The sequence below is a fragment of the Anabrus simplex genome, chromosome 5 (genome assembly GCF_040414725.1).
Source record: "Anabrus simplex isolate iqAnaSimp1 chromosome 5, ASM4041472v1, whole genome shotgun sequence".
Taxonomy (NCBI): domain Eukaryota; kingdom Metazoa; phylum Arthropoda; class Insecta; order Orthoptera; family Tettigoniidae; genus Anabrus; species Anabrus simplex.
The window spans coordinates 133529489-133552782 of record NC_090269.1 but is presented as its reverse complement, the minus strand read 5'-3'; the positions used below and the strand labels follow the sequence as shown (position 1 = coordinate 133552782).

The following is a 23294-nucleotide window of genomic DNA, read 5'->3' as shown; positions in this document are numbered from 1 at the left end:
GTGGTGAAAGTGAATGACTCCCTGGGCATCGCAAACCGAACACTGTCAGGGTAGGAAGAGTGCAAGAGTAGCCAATGAAAGTGAGGAGCCTGGTTCAAGTAAATGAAAACAATGTAAGAATCAATCAGAAACTTCACGGTTACCACTCCACACTTTCAGGCTGAGGCGTTCTTGGTTTAGAAGGAGAATAATCTAGGGGCAAGGTAAAGGGGCATAAAGGCAGAAAAATTAAAGGAAGTGCAGAAAACTTAATGCCACCCGGATCAGAAGATCACGGGTTAACCACGGGAGATCGGACGGGAAATATAGAGGAAAGAATGTGACCCCTGCGTCTGTGCACGGAACCTGTGAATTAGCAGTGAGAAAACAAGCCTCCTGAGTAATAAGCGTGAAAAGAATAGGAGGCGGGAGGGGGGGGGTGGCGGCGGGGGAAGTGAGCAAACACGCTGACGCTACAGATTTGGCTGTCGGTCTTGAAGCAGAGGACATGTAAAAATGCGAAAATGAAACATGCTTCATACTGAAAATGCCTAGAAGTACTGTTAAATTAGTCAATACGAGAAGTCAGCTGCATCACACCAGAGTTTTTAGATCTATGAACTGCATAAAACGGTATGTGGGACTTCCAGAGCCTTCTTCAATGTTTGATTGCTTCCTTCGTGAAACTAGCTCGGGGAAAATAAAGTGAGACCATGACGAATTTAAGAACAAGTGTGAGGAATCCTCGAGTTCAAGCGCACCCCGTCAGGCAGCGCTAGAGTGGGCAGGTTCCTCAGTGCCGATCAGCTGATACCAGAGGACTCGTACTACTTCGTAACTATAAGTATTTATACTGTATTTTAAGAAAACAGTGAGAGAAATAAAATACCACGGCAGGGTGCAATGGAAAAGAATCGTACATGCAAATAAGAGCTCCGGGCCTTCATCACAAGTTGCTGGAGCACGTAACTCCCAGCTTATTAAGAGAAATACCTATGAACTATTTAAAGGCAATACTCTACTTACCAAGTCAATTTATCGGTTACTGGACTTTCGAAAGCTTGCGTGAAGATTTGGCGGCTGTTTTAGATTGAAAATATCGCCGGATTTACTTCGTTCTGAAGAAACATTGGCACTTCATATAACGATAAACAAGTCTGGGCATTATGTCCATAGCATAACAACAGCCGGCTCCCGAAGGATCAACTGAATTTTATCTGTGGAATAGATACAATTAAAAATATTTCATCCCACGTTGATTTTGAGTTCAGTTTTCCGTTAATGACTTTCTCGGCCTGGAAAAGAATGTCACATACACTTTTCGAAGCCTTTTATTTCGGTGAGAACCGAAAATATACTTTGATCATTCTTACGTACAGAATGGGCACAGAGCGAACACTTGATAAGTTTAAAAAAGTGATTAAGAACATACTCAGGCAAATGGTACACTAAACACTTCTCAATCGAAGAGTTTCGAACTGCGCTATCAAATTCAGGTAGAGAGTTTTTATAGCCTTCGATATTTACTGCATCTTGAACCACAATTTTTTGCTTAATGGAAGTTTGCACTTGTTCACCATTCAGTATAAAATTATCTGATTTTACTATCAAATGATCAGTGAAATGAACATGAAACAATCTGTTATTGCGCGTTAACTCAGTATCCTGCCGTGGAATAGCTGTGGCCCATTTCCAAATCGACTTCTATCCTTCGGTGGTGAACAAGACGCATGTCATCAACTAATATACCATAGCCTGACTTACAGTCAGGCACAAAACAGTACGGCATACTAAACTATTAAATTAATCAAGCCACATAAGACAAAGTTCGCAACACACCATGAAGTGAGTTTAGGAACCGAAAGGAAAGAAAATTCAACTCATGCACTGAATTATCTCTTCGGAATTACTGGAGCACGTGTTGGATATAATCGCTTGCAGTGCTTGCAGTGGCGGGAGCACGAACTACCAGGCTGTAATGGCCGAGTCCTCAGACTTGGTCGTATATTCGTCATGGTGAGACCGTACTTCCGTGAACGGTCTTGTCCATGGTCGGTCCGGGGCTCTATAACTCCGCATTCCGACCGAGCAGAGAGACTGTCCTGAGAATGACTTGTCGTGGTTTTCCATTCTCTTCCAGTAAGGCGAATGCCGGGTCAGTTGCTAGTATAGACCATGGCCACACCCAAATTACAAATCGCCGTACCACACCTCCTGGCCTAGTGACGCGCATGGCGTAGGTTCGCCATCCCTGTTCTGGGGTCTTCTTTTGGGAGTATACCCACTTTTGACATTTGCGTGGGGCTGCCACTTATACGTTTGAACAGAAATGAAATGGCGTATGGTTTTTAGTGCTGGGAGTGTCCGAGGACATGTTCGGTTCTCCAGGTGCAGGTCATTTGATTTGACGCCCGCGTCGTGATGAGGATGTAATGATGATGAAGACAACACATACACCCAGCCCCCTTGCCAGCGAAATTAACCAATGATGGACAAAATTCCCGACCCTGCTGAGAATCGAACCCGGGACCCCTGTGACCAAAGGCCAGCACGCTAACCATTTAGCCATGGAGCCGTACGTTTGAATAGAAAATAGCAGCAACAACAACAACAACAAAACATAAAAGCGAGACATACACGCTGAGAATGTTTGAAGAGATTGTCTCATGAGGCGAACTCTAGATACAGGCCTCTCGTCTCCGTAGCGTTATACACGCCGAGATTTGTTGCCAGTTTTGGTGGAAACAATATGACGTCCGACCCTCTAGCAGACGAAATGGGGATAGTTCTTGATGTTTGATGATAAATAGAAGGAGAAAAACGAAGAACATGGTCAATCCAATTGTTAGCAATCAGGGTAAATTACTCTCATGTTTCACTTTTGTCCGTCTCTGTGGTGTAGTGGTTAGTGTGATTAGATGCCACCCCCGGAGGCCCGGTTTCGATTCTCGGCCCTACCACGAAATTTTAAAGTGATACGAGGGCTGAAATGGGGTACACTCAGCCTCGGGAGGTCAACTGAGGGTAGATGTTCAAACATTTTATACATTTATAAGCCCTCAAATTAAAAAACAAGACACAATTATGAGGGAAGCAGTGAGTGCCAAGGAAAGACTAGTGGTAACATTGAGGTACCCGTTCTCTTTAACTTTCAAATTTTATTCATTTCGCGCCGAAATACACATCGGAAATTGTGAATTTTCGTGACGTTAGGGAAATACGTCTGACAAAACGTAACCAAAATTTCGCACGGCTTGTTTCTGGCACGTCCATCATTATAACCGTCTTTTTTTTAATCCCGTGGGCTGTGTACTTTTGGTAGTAATTTATAAATTTTTTCCAAAAAGCACGCTGAGATATTTCTCCTCTCATGATGACTTTTCAAAGAAATACTCTGTAATAGCACAGTGAAACATGCGATACCTCCCTGGGTGCGACGTAAAGCAACTTGCTAAAAAGGAAAAAATAGGTACATCCCTGCATACGTGTAAACCGGCTGAGACTTGTATCGGTCTCAAGGTCTCTTGTTCAGACCGAGAGACGTGATACCTCTTCTGTTTCGTCATGATATCACGTGAGACAAGTTGTGGCAACGCTACACACGAGAGAACTGGTATCAGATACGCGTTTAATGAGACAGTCTTGTGATATATATCTCAGAGCGTATGGCCCGCTAAAATCGCAGAATTGAAGGCACGAAGGACGTGAGAATGAAAGACAACCTGGTCTCGTAAAATGTGATGCAAAGGTCGCCACAAGTTACATTTATTTATTTATTTATTTATTTATTTATTTATTTATTTATTTATTTATTTATTTATTTATTTATTTATTTATTTATTTATTTACGAGGTGCAAGATACTGACACACTGAGCACATTTCACTTATACTATCAATAGACTAATTAACGAATGAAAAATTGCATGATAAAATATAACAAACATAACAAAAGATAAGAAGTCCGACTCATTGGCTGAATGGTCAGCGTAGATGCCTTCGGTTTAGAGGGTCCCGGGTTCGATTCCCGGGCGGGTCGGAGATTTTAATCGCACCTGATTAATTCTTCTGACCCGGAGACTGGGTGTTCTAAACTTTTCTTCTTCTGCTGCTGCTTCTTCTTCTTCTATAAACGGGATATAAAAATGAAAAGTACAAGTTCAGGTGTGAAGAAAGAAAATGTCGAAAATGACAGAAATTACGGGTGAATGTGTGTGTATGTTTCAGCATAGCTCTCAACCAAACTAGATACACATATAACTTACCATCTGGGAAAATTACTATAGGGGTTGGAAACTCCCAGCACCCCTAAAGAAAGAGGTGAAATGTAAAAATCCGAAAAAGATCTATATTAGTTGTGAGTTCATAGTCTTTGGGGTAGGTGAGATGAACCGTGTCACCCTGGATGCCGTTTGAGCCAAAGTACATTACCAGTCGGGATGGGGGTTTGAAGGGGTGAAGAGAATGCCAAAAATGACCGAAATCATGGATGTACGTGTGCATGTTCCAGCATAGCTCTCAACCAAACATGATGATCATATGACTTACGGTTTGGGAAAGAAAACTGTATAAGACACCCCTACCGGCGGAGATACAAAGGGGGTGAAGTATTAAAATAATACAAAAAGACCAATATTAAAAGTGAAAACGATGTATGTCAATAAATATAGTTTTTGTTTTTCATTTAATTAAACAGTTTAGAAACATCTAACGCGGTAGATTTTTTATTAATAAACGTGAGGGAAGCCGTGGGCACATGCTAGTCTCTGAAATATGTAGTAGTATCCTCCCTTAACATTAATCACAAAGGAAGAGCTATGAAGGATGAAGGCACGAAGGACGTGAGAATGAAAGACAACCTGGTCTCGTAAACCTAATAATGTCGGATTTAGAAGAGAACAAGTGTTACCCATCGAAGGTGGTATAGGGAATGTAAAGGTGAGAATATTAGACTGAGCTAGGGGCCCTGTTTTCAACACCCACACTCCCAAGACAAGAGCCACAAGCAGGGGACTTTGTGGATATATTCTAGCGCCTCCACTCACATGGGGAAGGGAAAGAACTGAGGGGAGGAAGGAGAAGATTTCTATAGCAAGCATCTGTCTCGCTGTAGGGAGGCGGACGAGATAGTACCAGACGAATACGAAGACTCCGTCAACAACACTAGCAGTTGCAGTTGCACCAAGAGGAATGTCGAAACCAGTAGCAGCCGTACGATGAGGGCTGTCACCAACGCAAACCGAACAACCCACTTCTTCCTAACCTACGATGGCTTGTGGCGTAAGAGACGATTTGTACGAGGTGGCAGTAGACGGCCAGTCAGAGGTGGAAGGAGGACACAACACCGACATAAACCGAGGTAAGACTGTGTTTTATCATACAGCAGAGTGAAACTTAATGATGCATAGCCTCTGGAGAATCCTAGACAAGTCTTCCTATTTGATGCCCATGGGCGACCGGTGTGTAATTACACACATAGCCTACTCATGCAGAATAACACCGAGGGGTCTGCTTAAGGCTATATTCTAGGAAATTGAATTCAGAGAATTAGAATAGTCGAATCTTTATCTGACCCTGTACTAATAAAGAGGGAATTCCTCAAGGCGTCTTATTGGACATTTATGTTTTCTTATAATATATATAAATGATAGGGGTAAAGAAGTGGAATCAGAGATAAGGCTTTTTGCAGATGATGTTATTCTGTACAGAGTAATAAATAAGTTAAATGATTGTGAGGAACTGCAAAATGACCTCGATAATGTTGTGAGACGGACAGTAGGCAATGGTATGACGATAAACGGGCTTAGAAGTCAGGTTGTGAGATTCACGAATAGGAAAAGTCCTCTCAATTTTAATTACTGCGTTGATGGGGTGAATGGGGATCATTGTACGAGGTTTGTCCGGAAAATACGTATAAATCCGTCGGGGTGACGTATCACGTATCGTGAAGGCGCCGCCAGGTGGCACTGCTGTTGTCGCCAATCTTCTCAACGCTCAGTTCGAGTCGGAGAGCTCTGCGTGTCAGTAGCAGTGTGCGGCTGCTTGTTGAAAGTTACCCGTTTTCACCTGCCGTCGGTATGGAGCTCTCTCTGATTGAGGAACAGCGCATCAACATCAAGTCTCAGAGCTCGTGTGGCCCGAGTTCGACCGGATTTGGCACAAGGGGGCAAGGGGATCCTTCATCACGACAATGCGCCCGCTCACACGTCGCTCGTTGTGCGTGAGTTTTTGGCCCGAAGCTCAATCACCGTGACAGACCACCCGCCTTATTCACCCGATTTAGCCCCTTGTGACTTCTTCCTGTTCCCGAAATGCAAAATGGTGCTTCGGGGGCGGCACTTGGGTGATGTGGAAGCCATCAAGGGAGAAACGACACGGCAACTGAACAGCATCACAACTGAATACTTTCAACAATGTTATCAACAGTGGAAACGGCGTTGGCAGAAGTGCATCTTGTCTCGGGGAGAGTACTTTGAAGGAGACCATATTGTAATACCTGAATAATTGTCAAATAAAGTTATTATTCAACTTTTATACGTATTTTCCGGACAAACCTCGTAAGTGCCTAGGTGTTAATATCAGGAAAGATCTGCATTGGGGTAATCACACACATATATGATTGTAAATAAAGGGTACAGATCTCTGCACATTGCATCCGGGAGATAGTGGGTTCGAATCCCACGGTGGGCAGCCCTGAAGATGGTTTACCGTGGTTTCCCATTTTAACACCAGGAAAATTCTGGGGCTGTACCTTAATTAAGGCAACGGCCGCTTCCTTCCAACTCCTAGGCCTCCTCTCCCATCGTCGCTATAAGACCTATCTGTGTCGGTGCGACGTTAAGCACATTGTAAAAAAAGGAAAGTACCGGGCGAGTTGGCCGTGCGCGTAGAGGCGCGCGGCTGTAAGCTTGCATCCGGGAGATAGTAGGTTCGAATCCCACTATCGGCAGCCCTGAAAATGGTTTTCCGTGGTTTCCCATTTTCACACCAGGCAAATGCTGGGGCTGTACCTTAATTAAGGCCACGGCCGCTTCCTTCCAACTCCTAGGCCTTTCCTATCCCATCGTCGCCATAAGACCTATCTGTGTCGGTGCGACGTAAAGCCCATAGCAAAAAAAAAAAAAAAAAAAAAAGGAAAGAAAATAAAGATATTAAACCGTCTGCATCATCGCTATGTGGAAGGCATTCGTTGGTTCAAAAATACTGAATGTACTTACCTTCATGTTTAAATACTAACCTTCGTCAACTTCTCCGATACATTACATTGCTCTTATCATGATCCTAGCAGCTCAGTTTGATTTTTGAATAAATTAAGCTCCTCTCGTGAGATCATACGGGGTTCACTGACGTTATGGGCATGGATATCATTATTATCCTTGTCTTCAGAATGCGAACCCCACTGTCGGCAGCCCTGAAGATGGTTTTTCGTGGTTTCCCATTTTCACACCAGGCAAATGCCGGGGCTGTACCTTAATTAAGACCACGGCCGCTTCCTTCCAATTCCTAGGCCTTTCCTATCCCATCGTCGCCGTAAGACATATCTGTGTCAGTGCGACGTAAAGCAAATAGCAGAATATACCTCTTCTTTTCATTCTCCTTGGCCGTCATCATGTTCTAAAACGTATGATTCAGTGAGGAACAGGAAGACATGGAACATGTGCAACAGGCCGCATAGCAGAAAGTAAACGGGGATAAATGGTTGACTTTTGCTCTTTGTAGAGAAACATATTATTTTGCTGACACGGAAATAACAACCCTTTAAAAATGATCCTGCTGTTTCCTCCAAACCATTGGTGCAGCAAACGGCCCCTGAGCCATTTGTGCAACCTGTTCGCACATGAAATACACCAAGTATGAGGTACTCACTTCTTGTATTCGTCACGAACACCGCACTCAAATACGGGTGAAAAGGCAGGTAATGAACCTTCTTTGATGCTTCACAGTGAACTCACCACATAACTGGGGCATTTGTACATTTACGTGATATGATTGTAGGTTATCTGTTCATTCATGGATTTTATTATACATACACCACAGATTAGAAATCAGTTTGAATGTACATTATGAACACGAACGGTAGAAATTCAGTAGGTGCAACATAAGTTTTATAGAACCATAAGGAATTTTAAATGTTACAAATCTTATGTGGAATACCTTGTAGAGGAGAGATGCGACAGCCACCATCCCTCAGAAGTACATTTTACTTTCATAACTTAATTTATCACACGCTATTATTCATTGTTCAAGTGCCCTGTAGCATTTCCATTGGCTGAGATACAATCGGATATGACGTCATATGCAGCAATGAAGTGAAATGCATTCTGTTACCAACCCACGTGCAATAAAACACAACAAAATGCAATGTGTTACGAAACAATGTAGTCAGGCCAATAGCTTTGTCACTAGCAGGCATGATAAATTACTTCAACTTTTTGAATGCGCTGTTCTCACCGTACGGATTGCTAGAGGCGTAACGCCGCTTCGCGGCCATTTCAGTTCAATGGTTCTGTCAATAACCTGCTCTAACCTACCCTGACCAATGGTTCTGTCAATAACCTATTCTAACCTACCCTGATCAACGGTTCTGTCAATAACCTGTTCTAACTTACCCTGACCAATGGTTCTATCAATAACCTGCTCTAACCTACCCTGACCAATGGTTCTATCAATAACCTGTTCTAACCTACCCTGACCAATGGTTCTATCAATAACCTGCTCTAACCTACCCTGACCAATGGTTCTGTCAATAACCTGCTCTAACCTACCCTGACCAATGGTTCTGTCAATAACCTGCTCTAACCTACCCTGACCAATGGTTCTGTCAATAACCTAATCTAACCTACCCTGACCAATGGTTCTGTCAATAACCTGCTCTAACCTACCCTGACCAATGGTTCTGTCAATGACCTACTCTAACCTACCCTGACCAATGCTTCTGTCAATAATCTACTCTAACCTACCCTGACCAATGTTTCTGTCAATAACCTGCTCTAACCTACCCTGACCAATGGTTCTGCCTGCTCTAACCTGCCCTGACCAATGGTTCTGTCAATAACCTACTCTAACCTACCCTGACCGATGGTTCTGTCAATAACCTGCTCTAACCTACCCTGACCAATGGTTCTGTCAATAACCTGCTCTAATCTACCCTGACCAATGGTTCTGTCAATAACCTACTCTAACCTACCCTGACCAATGCTTCTGTCAATAACCTACTCTAACCTACCCTGACCAATGGTTCTGTCAATAACCTGCTCTAACCTACCCTGACCAATGGTTCTGTCAATAACCTGCTCTAACCTACCCTGACCAATGGTTCTGTCAATAACCTGCTCTAACCTACCCTGACCAATGGTTCTGTCAATAACGTGCTCTAACCTACCCTGATCAATGGTTCTGTCAATAACCAACTCTAACCTATCCTGACCAATGGTTTTGTCACTAATCGGACCTAACCAATCCAGACCAATGGTTTTGTCACGAGCTGTGCACCGCACGGTCACGACTACGGCCCGAAAGTTTATGACCTAAAATTGTATTAAAATATGACAATAAATATCACTTAAAAGATTTTTGGTCACATTTTCGAAATATTCAAAACCTTGCCTCTGTTAAAATTAACTTTATATTGAAAATATACTTTTAAAATATAGAACATAATAATATTAATTTTATTATTATATTGTGACGTTACTTAACTGCTCAACACAGAGGGACCTCTCGACTCTGCACAGAATGAAATAAATGTCACATTTTGACGGGCGATAAGAAAGAATTGCAATAGCAAATTACATTATATTTTAAAAGTTTCAAATAAGAACGATCTTCTATTTTCACACAACGTTCACTTGTAACAGGAAAAAGAGCGCTCAACATTGCAGGATGTTCTTCTTTTTCTTCTTTATCTGTTTACCCTCCAGGGTCGGTTTTTCCCTCAGACTCAGGGAGGGATCCAACTTCTACCGCCTCAAGGGCAGTGTCCTGGAGCTTCAGACTCTGGGTCGGGGGATACAACTGGGGAGTATGATCAGTGCCTCGCCCAGGCCGTCTCACCTGCTATAGTGAACAGGGACCTTGCGGGGGGATGGGAAGATTGGAAGGGATAGACAAGGAAGGCGGAAGGAAGCGACCGTAGCCGTATGTTAGGTACCATCCCGGCATTTGCCTGGAGGAGAAGTGGGAACCACGGAAAATCACTTCCAGGATGTCTGAGATGGAAATCGAACCCACCTCTACTCAGTTGACCTCCCGAGGCTGAGTGGACCCCGTTCCAGCCCTCGTACCACTTTTCAAATTTCGTGGCAAAGCCTGGAATTGAACCCGGGCCTCATGGGGTGGCAGGTATTCACACCAACCACTAGACCACAGGGGTGGACTCGCAGTATGTTATTGGAGCATATCTGAAATACTCAGATCGTTAGATTTCAAGTGAGGCTCGCTGTTCTGTCGCTTTATACTCATCTGTCCTTTTCTATACAGCTTATCCTGGTAATTCAAGCAAATCTATATTTCTAAGAAAGGTAATTGTAAGGAATTACAGACAACAATTAGGAGATGTGAAAAATCCGTCCTTGAGGCGACTGAAAGCAGGTAAGCGAAAATAGAATAAAAGATAAAAATATGACAAAAACACGAAAATTCACGGGGAAATACGAACATAATATGAAACATTACCGGAAAATGACAAAAACGTAAAAAAAAAGCCAAAATATGACTTTATATGACCCGTGAAAACTGCATAATTTTAGTCACCGTAGATAAATTCATACTGAACTTGTGTTTTCCATGGGAAGAATATAAAGAAACAATATGACGTGTCAAAATCATCCGGGCCCTAGTCACGACCATTGCGAACAAATGGCAGTGCAATCGCGCCTAAGGTGTCTGCGCCGAAATATTGTTACAGTAACTGAACTTCTGCCCAACTGAACGGCAGTCACTAATATACGCTCAATACACAGTTCACTTTAGTTCAAGAAAGCCAACACTGAGTCAGAGCTGTTACTTAGTCTCTTTCAATGTTTAACATTTGTCAAATAACACCCTGCTGACAACTTTAACAGTAGAGTTAAACTGGAAGGGTGACAACTTATGAACAGATTGAGAAACCTATCCCTACTCACAAACCACCTAACATTAAACAACAATTTAAAAAAAGAAAAGTCCGTACCCAATAGCGAAATACGGACTAATTTCTGAATTCAGCGAAAAAGAATCTTTCTAGGTCAGCAATTTGCTTTTGAGAACCAATATCATTGTTGACCAGTGTAATGTGCAGTCTCCCAGGTGGCAGATTCATCTGGCCTTTTCCTCAACGTTTTCAAAGAACTTGGAAACCTGTCGAGCATTTCCAGTCCCTTATTCCCGTCCTGTAAATGAATATTTGCCCAGCTTGTCCTCTTGATCTCCACCTTTATCTTCATATTATCATCTTTCTTAGGTTATTACTGAAAAGAGCACTGTTACACCGGGGCAAAGCGCTGCAGAATCACGTCCGAAAAAACCTAAGGAGTCCTAACATTTCAATACTTTAATTTTTTTACAATATTTACTTTACGTTTCACTGACACATATATGGCTTATGGCATGCTGGGATAGGAAAGGCCTAAGAGTGGGAAGGAAGCGGCTGTGGCCTAAATTAAGGTACAGCCACAGCCAGCATTAGCCTGGTGTGTACTGTAGGTGGGTAAAACCACGGAAAACCATCTCCAGGGGTGCCGACAGTGTGGTTCCAACCCACTCTCTACCGAATGCAAGCTCACAGCTAGGCGCCCATATCCACACGGCTAACTCGCTCAGTATTTCAATACTTTAATACTTCGTACATGAAATATAAGTTTTCTAACTTTTCTGGCTTATTCTTTCTTGAAGCAGTTGATGTATGCTATTCCGTCTTATTAAAAAAGTTCTCTTGACTTTCTGTTTCAAGCCTTCGTCAAGAACATCACTTCCTGCTTATAATCAATCATAATCAATCAATACTGATCTGCATTTAGGGCAGTCGCCTAGGGGGCAGAATCCCTATGTGTTGTTTTCCTAGCCTTTCCTTAAATGATTTCAATGACATTGGAAATTTATTGAACATCTCCCTTGGTAAGTTATTTCAATAACTAACTCCTCTTCCTATATATGAATATTTGCCCCAATTTGTCCTCTTGTATTCCAACTTTATCTTTATATTGTGATCTTTCCTACTTTTAAAGACGCCACTCAAACTTATTCGTCTACTAATGTCTTTCCACGCCTGCCTACTCAGAATGACAATATATTACATCGTGCACGCGATTTCTCTTGCAACTATCAATTGAATGAAGTTAGCACAGATCCCTCGAGCTAAATGAACACTATGATGTTTTAATGCACTTACAACGGATAGTGTGTTGCGAACTTCACTGTGAATGTTTCTTTGAATTTTTCCGTTCCCTTCGTCCTTGATAATTTTTTATTTGAAATAAACATTCTGTAGATAATTATTTTAAACTGTAATTTAATTTAATATGGTGTATATTATGACAACATTTCTCATCTTTATGTCTCAGTGTATGTTCTTGTGTGCAGGTCTCATCCACATGTAGCTAGAGGGAGCAGAAGATGGACCACGGAATCTCATGATAACAAACGAGTGTGATGGACATCCACACATGGTAAACACAATTACTTCACCCTTTATCTGGTTTCCTATTATATCAGAACAGGGTAATTTAAATTAGTGCTTAAACTATCAACTCCAGGACTTACAGTATATTACGATCTCCCTATATACTCTACGTTTATCTACCTTGCTTGGCGCTGCTTGCTTCAATTCTACGCTCGCCGCATGATGTACTCTGCTCACCTACTGTCAACTCGACTGATTACGTCAGCTGTGCTACACTTTGCCGTGCTTGTGTACTGTGCACCACGTGACTTTATTCTTTCTAGAACTCGCTAGTGTGTATAGCCTTCGCTTCGTTTCTGGAAACTTCCTTTCCTCTCTAAATTGCTCTCTCCGCCCATCCATCCTTGAGATGGGCTTTCGTGGCGGAGTGGTGGATTTACACACGCTAACAACTGTGTGCTGTGCTATTATGTCAACTTCAGCTGGACATTATCTGCTACGACTCGGTGAGCAAGGCTTATAACACATTTGTTTACATTTGGACTTTACCTTCATTCTGGCATTTGCCTATTATAAATACTTTACTCAGTCGAGTGGCAATGCTTCGCTTTAAAACTTTCACATAGACTCTTTCTACTTATGAACTGCGCTACGGACTATTTGCAAAAAGAAAGCTTCTTCAGTTCTCATTTATGATCTATTGCTACTCCTAAACTATTCAATTACCCGGTGAAGAAGATCCTTTCTCATCCTAGTCCCCTTTCCCTTCCCATGCGTCCTTTTTCTTTTCAGGGTTCTGGTTTCGATGCATATTGTATACTTTTGTAAATGTGGCACATCTTTTTAGATTTTTCTTCCATTTCCAAATTTTTATCTGGTTGTTAACTTATGGTTGTTAAAATATATTTATATATTATTTTGCACTGTTATTCTGGTCATCTTCTTTTGGGCCTAGTTCCTTCCTTACTGCGCGATTTTCCTCACCATAGCATACTTCTTATTATATTTTATTAAGCACGTTTGATCACCTAACGTTATCTTATCAATTATGGTACATTTATTTTCATTGTGGTATATCAAACTATAATATTATCCATGTCGTCGCCCCGACAAGTAAAATCTGTATATTTATTCTGCATTTGAGATGGTTTTTTTCGAAATATTCCATGTTATGAAGAACTAAGAATTGATAAGGTACTTTTACCAGGTGAATGCAAAAAAAATTTGCCGGTTTTTGTGGTAAAGAAAACACGTAAATTTCAATGGAAATTTATTTTTTGTTTATTAAAAATATTGGCCATTGGCTTCTACACACTTTGCCCATCTTTCAAGAAAATCATGAAAACCATGCCAAAAATACTGCTTGTGTTTTGCGGTAAAGCATTCGTGGAACCATTTTCCATTTTCCTCGAAATTTCTGAAGTGCTGCTCTGCGAGCGCGTGCCCCATTGTTGCGAAGAGGTGAGAGTCAGATGGCGCCAGTTCGGGGCAGTACGTAGGGTGCGGAAGGATGCTCCATCCAAGCGATTTCAAGGTGTCTTTCACTGGTTTTGCTGTGTGAGACGGCACATTGTCATGTAACAAAATGAGTTTGCCATGTCTACTGGCCCATTCCGATCGTCTTTCGATTAAATTAATCATCTGTTAGCAATAGCGTTGTGCATTAACGGTTTCGCCGGGCTACAGAAGTCTTCGCACTTTTGTGGTTTACCAGAGCGCGCACTGTATTTCACACTGAAATTACCATGTTTAAATTGTCGAAACCATGTCTCACATGTTCTAATCGATGAAGAGTATTCACCATACGTTTCTACCAGAAAATAATGACTTTCCACAGCCTTTTCCTTTTGATTAAATGAGAAAAGCAACGCGCGCCGAAAATGTTCATTTTCAGGCACAAAGGTCGACGTGATCACTGAACGATACAACACAGACGCTAGTGTTTGGCGGACTCAACTTGTGTGTGTTAGTAGATTAATGTCAGACGAACAAACTGACGTATATGTGAAATTCAGACGCTGCGTATTGTTCGCTAGCGCCATCTCTTAGTGAAACCACAAAAGACTTATGCATACACCTGGTGGAACGCTGTGACTGGTGTTAGCTTTCATTTCCTATTGTTCTTATTCCAGACCTGTATTCGGTAAGATATAGTTTGGCGTGAGATCGTTTCCAAAATCAGGCTACATACACTCAAGCCTTAGTGTAACGAAATCATGGACTCACTTCTGGCTTAGAGCTCCGGAACTAAAGAGCCGATCCGAGTGGTTGAGATGGGACATAACAGAAAAGATAACATTCGGCGTGTCTGAATAAAATACAAAAGTCGGGATAAAGTTTGTTGGCGATTGAGAAGTATATGACTTCATTTGCAACAATAATAACTCAGAAACTAAAAGATATACGAATGTGGTTCAGATGCCCATATGTAAAAGATTCGACGCCTTGCATTTGCATAAATATGATTCGAATACCAAAAGAAAGGGAGTAGCTCAAAATGTCAAATTTCGAGATGTTTAGGAAAACTGCTGAGTTTGACCGTCTAAATATCAGTTCCAACTCTAACTCCTCACTAGGAGTACGATTATAAGGGACGAAGTTATGGGAGTTTGAAAAACATACTTAAAATCATTATGGACCAAAGTTCAGAGACTACCATATATTTTGAAACATTGCCGTATTTTGTACCTATGGAAAGAGGAATTCAAAAGAGATTGAACCGTGCCATCTTAATTCACAGTCTTCAACTTCAAAAATTACAACGGCATGAAATTTTACGGCTTAGCGCACGCGTACAATAGTGCGGAATGATACGGAGTGGTACTGTTCACGCATACTTGATATTTGAATGGATGAAAACCATAACGGTATAAGTAGCATTTTGGTCATTCAGAGAAAAAGGGCATTTAAACATCGTCACCACTCATATAAAGCATGCTATTTGTAGTTATACCAACCATCACTAGAGCGCAGAATATTACCGCTATCATTTGTATCTCTTTGCTTGTGAAAGGAGTTACATCCTGCACAACTCATTTTCTTAAAAATGTCACCTATACCGTTATGGTTTTCATCCATTCATTTTTAACTGAGCATTCGTGTCGCTAGGTCACTAGCTGGATAAGTTAGTTCATTTGCCACACTACCATCGAATTTATATTCGTAAGGGCCTTGTTGCCCATTACTATGTCATTCGTCCTCTACTGCATTCATCATCGGCCAGTTCAATTCTGTCTACCATGTCTTTCATTTCACTTTATGTCTGTCTTTCTTTGCGCTACGTTGTCACGAAAACTCACCTGCATCCATTTTCTGGCATGGGCCACAATTATTTTATTTTCACTAAACTGTTTCAATCTCATATTTGGCCATATAGAAGTGACTAAGGCCCCTGTTACGTTAAGACACTGGTGGCGGCACCTGGTTGTGACCCATACCCGCTTTTTCCTCAGTCAGTTCCACTCCAGCTGTTCTTTTTTTCAATATTGTGCTCATGTTGGCTGAAGGAAACGTCATCGTCCATCGGCCGATCCTGCTATGCTACTGGACTCCCTTATCGCGCAGGAAGTCTGCAGAGACCCCCAGATTAGACAGGATGCCACACACACATTTCGTTAAGCCACCTCTAACAGCGAAGAGTAATCCATTATGATGGTGGGATGTTTTAACGATCACTTTCTGTAGATACGGAAGACACGACTCAAATAAATCTCTTTTCTTTTTATCAACCGCCTTCGCCTGTTCGATGGACCGGACAGTTGGTTTTAACACATAGGCCACACGCAGCTTTGGATGTAATGCCACGATGTCTAGTCTTCTGTTGCAACCACAGGATGAAACGCAGAGAACCTCTTCAAAAACTTCCCACTGTCTGGAGCGCAATGAGGATGCTAGTGCTACTCGTACGTGATGATGTCTGCCATTCATCAGAAGTTCACCTTTGGAGCAGAATCTCCAAACATGACCAAGGTATTCAGTTTCACTACAACCTTTATGGCGCCGGCGGATTATACTGAGGCTTTTACCTGGATCTGCTCGGACAGATGTTCTGTTGCACGACATCTCTGGAGCATTGACCATTCTGAAGGGGAAAGACCTTTCCTTGTGCTCACCCAACTAATAAGTTTCAAATGTTCAGCGAAAACTTCGACACCTTTACCTCGAAGCTTGTGCCAGGACCAGTTTTCAAACTCTCTGGTTTTTAAGAATATTCCTCAGTTGAGACCGGTTAAATTATTTCCATCGTTGATTGGAATACCTATTTTTTATTGCAATATGCCGCTTCGTCTTCAATCTGGACTAATTTTCTACAGATATTATAGTGTTGAATGTAAGCTTCCCACCCAGCTTTCATTAGTCCAAGTCCACGAAATTTCTTGCGGGCATGTAATATGCTACTGGGGTAATCATGTGGTAAACCCTAATCCAAACTGAGAATTTAAAACACGTGATATACAAGGTAGACACATGAAGCAAGGCTGAATAATATCCGTATGAGGAATATGTTGGTACAGCAGAATACCTGACGCTATAGAGGAGCTGCCCCTGAATCCAATGTCGCTATAACGAAGGTCTACTGTGTACAGAGTGTAATATTCTTGTTCTTCTTCTTATTGTCTTTCGTTTATTCATGGGGTCCCTTTAAAAGTTCCTTTTTAGCGTCGACCTCGAAGAGCTTTTGCTACCATGTGTTTTCCTCCATCCCCACCTAGTTATACCTGCTCCCTTCAAAAAGTTGCAGGTCCTTCTTATTGGGTCTTCTCGGATGTTTCTTCTCTCTTCACCAGGTAATCCCAGTGTGGAGGTTCTAATTCTTTCCAGCGCCTCACATTCAAAGAGTGTGTATTCAGCTGATTCTTCCGCATCGTCACATTTCCTACATATATTGTCTCTTATTTCTCCAATTCTATGTAGGTGCTTTTTAAGATGGCAGTGTCCAGTCAAAAGTCCTACTACCCATCTTATATTTTCTCTGCTGAGTTCCGCAGTTCCTTAGTATGCTTCTTGTTTGGGCTCTTTATTAGTTCTTTCGCAAGCCTGCATCCTGGAGCATTTTTCCAATTTTCCATTTGTTTCTATTGCACCCAGTTACCTACGTAGAGGCGAGCTTGTCTATAAGAGATCCCATACACTGGTTCTAGGCCTATGAAAGGTGTTTCTGACCCTTGCCACCTTATCTGCATTTTCATTACCTTCTATGCCTGCATGCCCTGGTACCCATATTATTTTAGCAACATTGAACTCTGACAATACGACAATACCAAACAATTTGGATGTAACAAGTATAATATGAATGTACAGCCAAACTTTCAGAACAAGGGCATGGATTCGAAAACCATTCATTTGCATATCAGAACTCATTTTCTATAGTACATTAAAAATAGGAAACACACAGAACAGAAAATGCTCTCCCTTAGTATTGATACATGCACCGCCCACCGTCGCATTGGATATTGGATGCGCTGATGTACCCCTGGATACGTGCCGTGCCCATCCCCATAAAATATATTTTCTTCTCCTACGTGGTCGTATTTTATCGTTACTCTTGTATACAGTAAAAATGAAAAGACAACTTTCTGCCTGTCCGCCTTCCTAAATGGTATTGCGTCCAACCCGCCGGGGGAATTTCATTCAGTTTTTCACTAACATTCTCAGAGGGTATTATGGTGTCTCTTCATTTCTCGCTCAATCACGCCTAACCTACTGGAGCGATCGCACTGAAATTTGGTATGAATATATTTCAGATATTCCATTCAATTACAAGCCCATTCTGATTTTTCACTAACTAGCCTTTTCAAAATGACGGTCATTAATATCTAAATATTAGCAGGTGCCCGCGGCTTCAGCTGTATTTATTAATTCTTCCGTGTTAGATTTTTCTAAACAGTTCAATTAAATGCAAAAGGAAAACTATATTTACTAACATACATCGTTTTCATTTTTAATATTGGTCGTTTCCTATTATTTTAATATTACACCCCCTTTCCACCCCCGCCCATAGGGGTGTCTTACCCTACAGTTTTCTTTCCCAAACAGTAAGTCATATGATCATCATGTTTGGATGGAGGCTATGCTGTAACATGCACACGTACATCCATGATCTCGGTTATTTTGGACATTCCTTTCAACCCTTCTAACCCCAGTCCCGATTGGGATGAACTTTGGCTCAAACGCCATCCAGAGTATCACAGTTCATCTCAGCTACCCCAAATACTATGAACTTGCCACTAATATCGGTCATTTTTCGTATTTTTACATTTCACCCCTTCCTTTAGAGGTGCTAGGGGTTTCTTGCCCCTACAGTAATTTTTCTAGGTAGTAAGTTATATGTGTATCTAGTTTGATTGAGAGCTATGCTGAAACGTACACACACATTCACCCATAATCTCTGTCATTGAGATTTTCTTTCTTTACTCCTTGGATTTTTCGTTTTTATATGCCGTTTAAAGAAGAAGAAGATAAGTTGCTTAGCCAATCCGCTGATCTGACTTGTCATGCGGCTTACTTACCTTTCCCTACTTGCTTTCTCTTCACCCTTCTCACCCCCTCCCCCGAACCCCCCCCCCCCCCTTTATGTAGAACTGCACATATTCCGTTCAAACAACTTCCTGAATTCTCCCGGGGGTAATAACAACAAATTGTGAAATTTTCAGCGAAATCGGTCCAGTAGTTTTTGAGTCTATTCGAGACATACATACATACAAACAAACAAACAAACATTCATTTATAGGCTATATATTTACTGAATTTAAACATGTTTTATCCGCTAAAACTAAAACAATGGGGAAATGTTTCGAGAGGTCAAACCTATTTCTTCTCTATTTTTCTTACAATTGACTTTACGTCGCACCGACACAGGTAGCTATTATGGCGATGATGGGATAGGAAAGGCCTATCAGTGGGAACGTAGCGGCCGGGGCCGTTAAGGCACAGCACCAGCATTTGCCTGGTGTCAAAATAGGAAACCATGAAAATCGATCTTCAGGGTTGCCGACACACAGTGCGTAATTTCAGGAATCTAGCCGGCCAAAAATCGTATCTCGGAAACTAATGGACCGATTTACATAAAACTTAGTATGTAACTGCTATAATTGGAGATAATTAAGTGTGTGGTCAATCAAGTACAAAGAACAAATTACTACGCCAGGAATAGAATTAGTAATCTTTGTAATTTTAATCATTTTTCATTATAGCTTTAAGAAATTAAATAGATGTTAATAGTGGGACATGCTGTTTAGAATGTTTAAAAACAGATACAGGAATACATGTACTAGCCAAACAATTTATTCAGTAGATGCAGTTACATCAGAATCGCTATCGTCACTGTCATTATCTCCTTCGGCAGAACCAGATACAAGAGGCTCAGACAGTAAGTTGAGCACTTCTCGTGAAAGCGGAATCAACCTCCTCCTTGATTTCCCTAAGGTGGTAATATAAGGGTCCGATGATATATAAGCACCCTATGGAAAAGGTCAGTATTTGTGTCATTCTGCAAGGTTTCCTATTATCTTTATTCCTGGTCTCCTGGGCCTCCTCAGAGAGTTGTCCAATAGGTATAGGCCTATTACAGTGCCTAATGACTTCCTCTCCATGACCCAAGAGTTTGTGCAAAGTTGCAGGCATGTAGTACGATTTGTATTTTTGTAAGTACAATTGTATAGTTTCCTTTGCGTACATGCCAAATGTCCTTTTATCAATGGCATACCCACACGAAAGAGTTTCTACGATGACACGTGGATGGTTTATTAAATTTATATCTACTCCAGTAACATCCGCAGAAGTGGAAGCCTCTCTGAAGAATCTTCTAGCGGTTTCTATCATTGGTATTGCCAGCACTTTGCTTCGGATATCAACCAATAGACCTGTTTCGTCCCTGAACTTCTGTAGTGAAGTCACCTACAGTATTTATTTATTACGTGTGTATTTTAGGCCTTAAATAAGTTCGTAAATGTATTGTGTTGAATGAGAGTTATGCGATAAGCCTACGTGTGTGATTTATTTCTTTAACATTAATACTGTGATCTTTTGTAGTCATCTGAAGCATTTATTTACTGCGTCTGTTTTCTAGCTTTTATTGTCTGGATAAATTTATTAACTGCAATTAAATACACCCCCCGCCCCTCGAGCCCATAAAATTATTTGTCTATTTTCTCTCGCAATTTACCTTATATTTCATTGCTGAGGTTTCTTATGTGTCGTAGTTTACCTCTCATTCTGTACAAACCAAAAGTGGCCCCAGTAAACCCCACGTCCAGTAATTTGTAGATTAGATTCTTCAGCCTTTTGTCTTGAACTTACATGCTGAATTTCACAAATTTATGTGCCGCCGTTTTCCCGTGATGGCGTTGAGCGGAGCCGTTCGATATGGCAACCCTGTTGTCGTAAGAGCATTACTGTTTTCTTAACATGGAATGCGTTATAGTACTGGCAGGCTCGTCCTGACATTGTTGTGATGCACGTCCTTCTGCAAGGCTCATTCTCTGATCGAACCAACTTTTATTGTAATTCAGCAATTTGTCCCTTTTTCTACTATATTTTCTCCAGCGTGATAGAATTTTAGCACACAAAATACTGACAGATTACTTTATTGGCTTGGATATATCCTCGGAACAATTCTCAAAGCCTGAATGTTCAATTACAACATTCGCAATATCATCGTTCCGCTTATATTCCCTGCTGTTTCTCAACAGCTCGAAAACCGACCTCCTGGTTAGAGAGTACATGGCTTCTGAAAAAAAAATTACACTCATGGTCGAGCCTGGTCGCAGCAAAAAGTTACAGTTTTCTATTTATTAAAGTATAGATAACTCGTCCAAAGACTTACATTGCGGAAATCAAAGGCAATCCATTTTGAAAGTCAGCTCAAATTTTTATAATTAGATAGCGTTTGGATACCGTGTACCTGAATTTTAAGTGCATATTCCGGACAACAACATAGTAATTTTCAGAAAATGCTACATACTATATAAAAATAAATACCTTCAATAAAAATAAATTCCTTCATCTAATATAATCACATTGCAAGCTAAAGAATATTTAGTCCTGACGTCTTTACTGAGCCCTCACATAATAATAACTGCGGGCTCGCCTCGCCAGAATATGATGCCCTAACGGAGGAGAGCCACTTTAGACCTTCGGTGAGATTAGATAATCAGACAGCAGGCAAGGGTTGAAAATATTATTTTTGGCCGGCTGGATGCTAGAAATTACCCACTGTGCGACAGTGGGGTTCGAACCCACTATCTCTCGGATGCAAGCTCACAGCTGCGAGCCCTTAACCACACGGTCAATTCGCCCGGATTTTTCTATTCCTGTTTGCGATAAGATGTACTGATAATGTCATTAGTTTGTCTCTTCAAATAATGATCACCACTAACTTCTCGCAAATCTAATATCGTTGTGATTGGAAGAAATCAGGTGAACAAGATTTGTCGGGAAGACTACTGAGAATCCTGATTCAACAGCCCTCTGGTCACTACTTGGGTAGAAATGTTCCATGAGATTCCCTGTCCTAATCTCAATACGGTCACGTCGAAAGAGTTCCGATAAAAATATCTCCTCTAACAGAATATAATGTCTAATTCCATTATATTTGCTGACTTCCGTTTTCTTCATAAGTTCCATTGTTGTTAATGAAACCCAATTGAATTCAATTAGTTGGCCGATCATTCACGAGGTGGTTCTGGCCTTTTAGTTGTAAGCTTCGACTTGTATACGATACAGGTGATGTATTCTTGTCTTGTGATAGAAAAACATGTACCTCACCGTTAATGTGTTAACTTGTCTGTCCTTGTTTGATTCTAGGAGAGATCCTTCTGTCGGAAACTTGAGAGCAGCTTTTGAAGACTTGTCATAAGAAGACTGTGTTAGCTTCAAAGCCGTTTCTGTGTTTGGACATAGTCTGGTTTTACTATTGTATCTGCGTTGAAGTAAAGTTATCTCAGAACAATATGCCTACCTTTCTTCTATCAGTTTATATCATTGTATTTATAGGAGAAGAATTATCTAAGAAATGCCAACAACAACAATTAAGCAGAAATATGTCAACTTTGTCTGAGAATCCAGCAGTCTTCAAACACTACTCAGCTGACGTCTCCACTCGAAGAGAGGGACAGCCTATCACAATACACTCTACCTACCTTAGGCCTATCAGGGCTCGTATCTTCCGAGAGATGATGAGACCTCATCCATGCGTGGCGCATGCTTGTGCATGATTAACGAACTAGTGCATGCACTTGTCCGGATGTACTGGTTGCAAAAAATCTAAAGTTAATGTACATATCTAAAGAATTTTATACGGAATTATACTGTCTCGAGTTTTAAGGATATCTTATACATACATTAGGTGAAATGAAATGCCGTAGGTTAAGACTGCCGAAGAGGAGGTTCGTACGTTGTTCAACAGCTTCCAAGGGACATAGCCTGTCTCGTCCCGAAGTTGGCTGACCCTACTTTTAGGGCATTAATCCGAGGGTTCAACTCGTCGCGGGTATTTAATGTTAAGAGTAACAGATAGTCCAACTCATCCCAAATAGTTTCTCTTAACTAATGTTCAAATTTAATCGATTTTTCGTCGTTCTCCACCAAGCTTTAGTCAAATGATATCTACAACTATTTTCTAATTGTGTCATACTTAACTTATAACGTCACGAATAACATTTTTAAAATCCAACCACAACTAAAAATATTGGCCGGAAAGGTAGGAGAGATAGTGGTATA

The 23294-nt window shown here is 41.2% G+C and overlaps 1 long non-coding RNA gene across 1 annotated transcript; it reads left to right on the top strand.

The window, feature by feature from the left end:
- The first annotated feature begins 5102 nt into the window (after window positions 1-5102).
- Window positions 5103-22499, top strand: LOC136874687 (uncharacterized). Its single transcript, XR_010860274.2, has 3 exons — window positions 5103-5336; window positions 12536-12621; window positions 22380-22499. It is a non-coding gene; the product is annotated as an uncharacterized lncRNA (long non-coding RNA).
- The last annotated feature ends 795 nt before the right edge of the window (window positions 22500-23294 follow it).